This window comes from Maylandia zebra, linkage group LG6 (assembly GCF_041146795.1).
Source record: "Maylandia zebra isolate NMK-2024a linkage group LG6, Mzebra_GT3a, whole genome shotgun sequence".
Classification (NCBI taxonomy): Eukaryota; Metazoa; Chordata; class Actinopteri; order Cichliformes; family Cichlidae; genus Maylandia; species Maylandia zebra.
In genome coordinates this window covers 1,319,775-1,327,274 of record NC_135172.1, presented here as the reverse complement: position 1 = coordinate 1,327,274, position 7,500 = coordinate 1,319,775, and positions in this window count along the sequence as shown.

The window sequence follows — 7,500 nt, the reverse complement described above, 5'->3', positions numbered from 1 at the left end:
CCTGGTACACCGCTCAGTAGCACTTTGCCACACAAACTCTCCTCGTACCTATGGTACGACAACTTTTCTCGTGCCTATGGTACAACAACTTTCCTCCGTGCCCCTGGTACGACAGCTTTTCTCGTGCCTATGGTACAACAACTTTTCTCGTGCCTATGGTACAACAACTTTTCGCCGTGCCCCTGGTACACCGCTCAGTAGCACTTTGCCACACACACACTCCTCGTACCTATGGTACGACAACTTTTCTCGTGCCTATGGTACGACAACTTTTCTCGTGCCTATGGTACAACAACTTTTCGCCGTGCCCCTGGTACACCGCTCAGTAGCACTTTGCCACACAAACTCTCCTCGTGCCTATGGTACGACAACTTTTCTCGTGCCTATGGTACAACAACTTTCCTCCGTGCCCCTGGTACGACAGCTTTTCTCGTGCCTATGGTACAACAACTTTTCTCGTGCCTATGGTACAACAACTTTTCGCCGTGCCCCTGGTACACCGCTCAGTAGCACTTTGCCACACACACACTCCTCGTACCTATGGTACGACAACTTTTCTCGTGCCTATGGTACGACAACTTTTCTCGTGCCTATGGTACAACAACTTTTCGCCGTGCCCCTGGTACACCGCTCAGTAGCACTTTGCCACACAAACTCTCCTCGTGCCTATGGTACGACAACTTTTCTCGTGCCTATGGTACAACAACTTTCCTCCGTGCCCCTGGTATGACAGCTTTTCTCGTGCCTGTGGTACAACAACTTTTCTCGTGCCTATGGTACAACAACTTTTCGCCGTGCCCCTGGTACACCGCTCAGTAGCACTTTGCCACACACACACACCACTCGTGCCTATGGTACGACAACTTTTCTCGTGCCTATGGTACGACAACTTTTCTCGTGCCTATGGTACAACAACTTTCCTCCGTGCCCCTGGTATGACAGCTTTTCTCGTGCCTATGGTACAACAACTTTTCTCGTGCCTATGGTACAACAACTTTTCGCCGTGCCCCTGGTACACCGCTCAGTAGCACTTTGCCACACACGCACACTCCTCGTACCTATGGTACGACAACTTTTCTCGTGCCTATGGTACGACAACTTTTCTCGTGCCTATGGTACAACAACTTTTCGCCGTGCCCCTGGTACACCGCTCAGTAGCACTTTGCCACACAAACTCTCCTCGTGCCTATGGTACGACAACTTTTCTCGTGCCTATGGTACAACAACTTTCCTCCGTGCCCCTGGTATGACAGCTTTTCTCGTGCCTATGGTACAACAACTTTTCTCGTGCCTATGGTACAACAACTTTTCGCCCTGCCCCTGGTACACCGCTCAGTAGCACTTTGCCACACACACACACACCACTCGTGCCTATGGTACGACAACTTTTCTCGTGCCTATGGTACGACAACTTTTCTCGTGCCTATGGTACAACAACCTTTCCCCGTGCCCCTGGGACACTGCGCAGAAAGTCTTTGCCACACACACACACCACTCGTGCCTATGGTACGACAAAAGGCCCCGGGGACCTACATCGCACCTTGCTCTTGCCTCCCTTACAGCTGAAAAAGGTCCATGCCTGTGCCCTGGCCCTGCTGAAATTCCCTCTCCATTTAGCCGAGGCAGTGAGTCGGCCTCCTGTCTCCCTTTACGGTCGAAAAAGATGTGCTCCTGGGCGCGCTGGCCCTGCTGCTACTCACATCGGGCATGGACCTGGACCTCCAGCAGGCCCCGGGGACCTACATCACACCTTGCTCTTGCCTCCCTTACAGCTGAAAAAGGTCCATGCCTGTGCCCTGGCCCTGCTGAAATTCCCTCTCCATTTAGCCGAGGCAGAGAGTCGGCCTCCTCTCTCCTTTACGGTCGAAAAAGATGTGCTCCTGGGCGCGCTGGCCCTGCTGCTACTCACATCGGGCATGGACCTGGACCTCCAGCAGGCCCCGGGGACCTACATCGCACATTGCTCTTCCCTCCCTTGCAGCTGAAAAAGGTCCATGCTTGTGCCCTGGCCCTTCTGAAATTCCCTCTCCATTTAGCCGAGGCAGTGAGTCGGCCTCCTGTCTCCCTTTACGGTCGAAAAAGATGTGCTCCTGGGCGCGCTGGCCCTGCTGCTACTCACATCGGGCATGGACCTGGACCTCCAGCAGGCCCCGGGGACCTACATCACACCTTGCTCTTGCCTCCCTTACAGCTGAAAAGGTCCATGCTTTTGCCCTGGCCCTTCTGAAATTCCCTCTCCATTTAGCCGAGGCAGTGAGTCGGCCTCCTGTCTCCTTCACGGTCGAAAAAGATGTGCTCCTGGGCGCGCTGGCCCTGCTGCTACTCACATCGGGCAGGGACCTGGACCTCCAGCAGGCCCCGGGGACCAACATACTCCTCTGCTCTACTCCCCCACTAGCTTTCCTTCTCCCGCAGTTACCCTCCACCACAAATCCAGCATGGCCCTTGCCCTCCAGCAGGCCCCGAGGACCCACATACTCCTCCGCTCTAATCCCCCATGAGCTTTCCTTCTCCTGCAGTTACCCTCCACCGCATATCCAGCATGGCCCTTGACCTCCAGCATGCCCCGGGGACGCACATCCTCCCCTGCTCTAGTCCCCCACTAGCTTACCTTTCTTGTAGTTACGCTCCAGCGCATATCCAGCATGGCCCTTGACCTCCAGCAGGCCCCGGGGACGCACATCCTCCCCTGCTCTAATCCCCCACTAGCTTACCTTTCTTGTAGTTACGCTCCAGCGCATATCCAGCATGGACCTTGACCTCCAGCAGGCCCCGGGGACGCACATCCTCCCCTGCTCTAATCCCCCACTAGCTTTCCTTCTCCTGCAGTTACCCTCCAGCGCATATCCAGCATGGACCTTGACCTCCAGCATGCCCCGTGGACCCACACTTAAGCCCCCTCCCACTGACAAAGCAAAACACCACTGGCAAAATCCTCGTGCCCCTGGTACTCCAGAATGTAAATTCAAACATGCCCCTGGTACACTGCGCAGAAACACTTTGCCACACACACGCACGCACTGCTTGTGCCTATGGTACGACAACTTTTCTCGTACCTATGGTACGACAACTTTTCTCGTGCCTATGGTACAACAATTTTTCTCGTGCCTATGGTACAACAACTTTTCTCGTGCCTATGGTACAACAACTTTTCGCCGTGCCCCTGGTACACCGCTCAGTAGCACTTTGCCACACACACACTCCTCGTACCTATGGTACGACAACTTTTCTCGTGCCTATGGTACGACAACTTTTCTCGTGCCTATGGTACAACAACTTTTCGCCGTGCCCCTGGTACACCGCTCAGTAGCACTTTGCCACACAAACTCTCCTCGTACCTATGGTACGACAACTTTTCTCGTGCCTATGGTACGACAACTTTTCTCGTGCCTATGGTACAACAACTTTTCGCCGTGCCCCTGGTACACCGCTCAGTAGCACTTTGCCACACAAACTCTCCTCGTACCTATGGTACGACAACTTTTCTCGTGCCTATGGTACAACAACTTTCCTCCGTGCCCCTGGTACGACAGCTTTTCTCGTGCCTATGGTACAACAACTTTTCTCGTGCCTATGGTACAACAACTTTTCGCCGTGCCCCTGGTACACCGCTCAGTAGCACTTTGCCACACACACACTCCTCGTACCTATGGTACGACAACTTTTCTCGTGCCTATGGTACGACAACTTTTCTCGTGCCTATGGTACAACAACTTTTCGCCGTGCCCCTGGTACACCGCTCAGTAGCACTTTGCCACACAAACTCTCCTCGTGCCTATGGTACGACAACTTTTCTCGTGCCTATGGTACAACAACTTTCCTCCGTGCCCCTGGTATGACAGCTTTTCTCGTGCCTGTGGTACAACAACTTTTCTCGTGCCTATGGTACAACAACTTTTCGCCGTGCCCCTGGTACACCGCTCAGTAGCACTTTGCCACACACACACACCACTCGTGCCTATGGTACGACAACTTTTCTCGTGCCTATGGTACGACAACTTTTCTCGTGCCTATGGTACAACAACTTTCCTCCGTGCCCCTGGTATGACAGCTTTTCTCGTGCCTATGGTACAACAACTTTTCTCGTGCCTATGGTACAACAACTTTTCGCCGTGCCCCTGGTACACCGCTCAGTAGCACTTTGCCACACACGCACACTCCTCGTACCTATGGTACGACAACTTTTCTCGTGCCTATGGTACGACAACTTTTCTCGTGCCTATGGTACAACAACTTTTCGCCGTGCCCCTGGTACACCGCTCAGTAGCACTTTGCCACACAAACTCTCCTCGTGCCTATGGTACGACAACTTTTCTCGTGCCTATGGTACAACAACTTTCCTCCGTGCCCCTGGTATGACAGCTTTTCTCGTGCCTATGGTACAACAACTTTTCTCGTGCCTATGGTACAACAACTTTTCGCCCTGCCCCTGGTACACCGCTCAGTAGCACTTTGCCACACACACACACACCACTCGTGCCTATGGTACGACAACTTTTCTCGTGCCTATGGTACGACAACTTTTCTCGTGCCTATGGTACAACAACCTTTCCCCGTGCCCCTGGGACACTGCGCAGAAAGTCTTTGCCACACACACACACCACTCGTGCCTATGGTACGACAAAAGGCCCCGGGGACCTACATCGCACCTTGCTCTTGCCTCCCTTACAGCTGAAAAAGGTCCATGCCTGTGCCCTGGCCCTGCTGAAATTCCCTCTCCATTTAGCCGAGGCAGTGAGTCGGCCTCCTGTCTCCCTTTACGGTCGAAAAAGATGTGCTCCTGGGCGCGCTGGCCCTGCTGCTACTCACATCGGGCATGGACCTGGACCTCCAGCAGGCCCCGGGGACCTACATCACACCTTGCTCTTGCCTCCCTTACAGCTGAAAAAGGTCCATGCCTGTGCCCTGGCCCTGCTGAAATTCCCTCTCCATTTAGCCGAGGCAGAGAGTCGGCCTCCTCTCTCCTTTACGGTCGAAAAAGATGTGCTCCTGGGCGCGCTGGCCCTGCTGCTACTCACATCGGGCATGGACCTGGACCTCCAGCAGGCCCCGGGGACCTACATCGCACATTGCTCTTCCCTCCCTTGCAGCTGAAAAAGGTCCATGCTTGTGCCCTGGCCCTTCTGAAATTCCCTCTCCATTTAGCCGAGGCAGTGAGTCGGCCTCCTGTCTCCCTTTACGGTCGAAAAAGATGTGCTCCTGGGCGCGCTGGCCCTGCTGCTACTCACATCGGGCATGGACCTGGACCTCCAGCAGGCCCCGGGGACCTACATCACACCTTGCTCTTGCCTCCCTTACAGCTGAAAAGGTCCATGCTTTTGCCCTGGCCCTTCTGAAATTCCCTCTCCATTTAGCCGAGGCAGTGAGTCGGCCTCCTGTCTCCTTCACGGTCGAAAAAGATGTGCTCCTGGGCGCGCTGGCCCTGCTGCTACTCACATCGGGCAGGGACCTGGACCTCCAGCAGGCCCCGGGGACCAACATACTCCTCTGCTCTACTCCCCCACTAGCTTTCCTTCTCCCGCAGTTACCCTCCACCACAAATCCAGCATGGCCCTTGCCCTCCAGCAGGCCCCGAGGACCCACATACTCCTCCGCTCTAATCCCCCATGAGCTTTCCTTCTCCTGCAGTTACCCTCCACCGCATATCCAGCATGGCCCTTGACCTCCAGCATGCCCCGGGGACGCACATCCTCCCCTGCTCTAGTCCCCCACTAGCTTACCTTTCTTGTAGTTACGCTCCAGCGCATATCCAGCATGGCCCTTGACCTCCAGCAGGCCCCGGGGACGCACATCCTCCCCTGCTCTAATCCCCCACTAGCTTACCTTTCTTGTAGTTACGCTCCAGCGCATATCCAGCATGGACCTTGACCTCCAGCAGGCCCCGGGGACGCACATCCTCCCCTGCTCTAATCCCCCACTAGCTTTCCTTCTCCTGCAGTTACCCTCCAGCGCATATCCAGCATGGACCTTGACCTCCAGCATGCCCCGTGGACCCACACTTAAGCCCCCTCCCACTGACAAAGCAAAACACCACTGGCAAAATCCTCGTGCCCCTGGTACTCCAGAATGTAAATTCAAACATGCCCCTGGTACACTGCGCAGAAACACTTTGCCACACACACGCACGCACTGCTTGTGCCTATGGTACGACAACTTTTCTCGTACCTATGGTACGACAACTTTTCTCGTGCCTATGGTACAACAATTTTTCTCGTGCCTATGGTACAACAACTTTTCTCGTGCCTATGGTACAACAACTTTTCGCCGTGCCCCTGGTACACCGCTCAGTAGCACTTTGCCACACACACACTCCTCGTACCTATGGTACGACAACTTTTCTCGTGCCTATGGTACGACAACTTTTCTCGTGCCTATGGTACAACAACTTTTCGCCGTGCCCCTGGTACACCGCTCAGTAGCACTTTGCCACACAAACTCTCCTCGTACCTATGGTACGACAACTTTTCTCGTGCCTATGGTACGACAACTTTTCTCGTGCCTATGGTACAACAACTTTTCGCCGTGCCCCTGGTACACCGCTCAGTAGCACTTTGCCACACAAACTCTCCTCGTACCTATGGTACGACAACTTTTCTCGTGCCTATGGTACAACAACTTTCCTCCGTGCCCCTGGTACGACAGCTTTTCTCGTGCCTATGGTACAACAACTTTTCTCGTGCCTATGGTACAACAACTTTTCGCCGTGCCCCTGGTACACCGCTCAGTAGCACTTTGCCACACACACACTCCTCGTACCTATGGTACGACAACTTTTCTCGTGCCTATGGTACGACAACTTTTCTCGTGCCTATGGTACAACAACTTTTCGCCGTGCCCCTGGTACACCGCTCAGTAGCACTTTGCCACACAAACTCTCCTCGTGCCTATGGTACGACAACTTTTCTCGTGCCTATGGTACAACAACTTTCCTCCGTGCCCCTGGTACGACAGCTTTTCTCGTGCCTATGGTACAACAACTTTTCTCGTGCCTATGGTACAACAACTTTTCGCCGTGCCCCTGGTACACCGCTCAGTAGCACTTTGCCACACACACACTCCTCGTACCTATGGTACGACAACTTTTCTCGTGCCTATGGTACGACAACTTTTCTCGTGCCTATGGTACAACAACTTTTCGCCGTGCCCCTGGTACACCGCTCAGTAGCACTTTGCCACACAAACTCTCCTCGTGCCTATGGTACGACAACTTTTCTCGTGCCTATGGTACAACAACTTTCCTCCGTGCCCCTGGTATGACAGCTTTTCTCGTGCCTGTGGTACAACAACTTTTCTCGTGCCTATGGTACAACAACTTTTCGCCGTGCCCCTGGTACACCGCTCAGTAGCACTTTGCCACACACACACACCACTCGTGCCTATGGTACGACAACTTTTCTCGTGCCTATGGTACGACAACTTTTCTCGTGCCTATGGTACAACAACTTTCCTCCGTGCCCCTGGTATGACAGCTTTTCTCGTGCCTATGGTACAACAACTTTT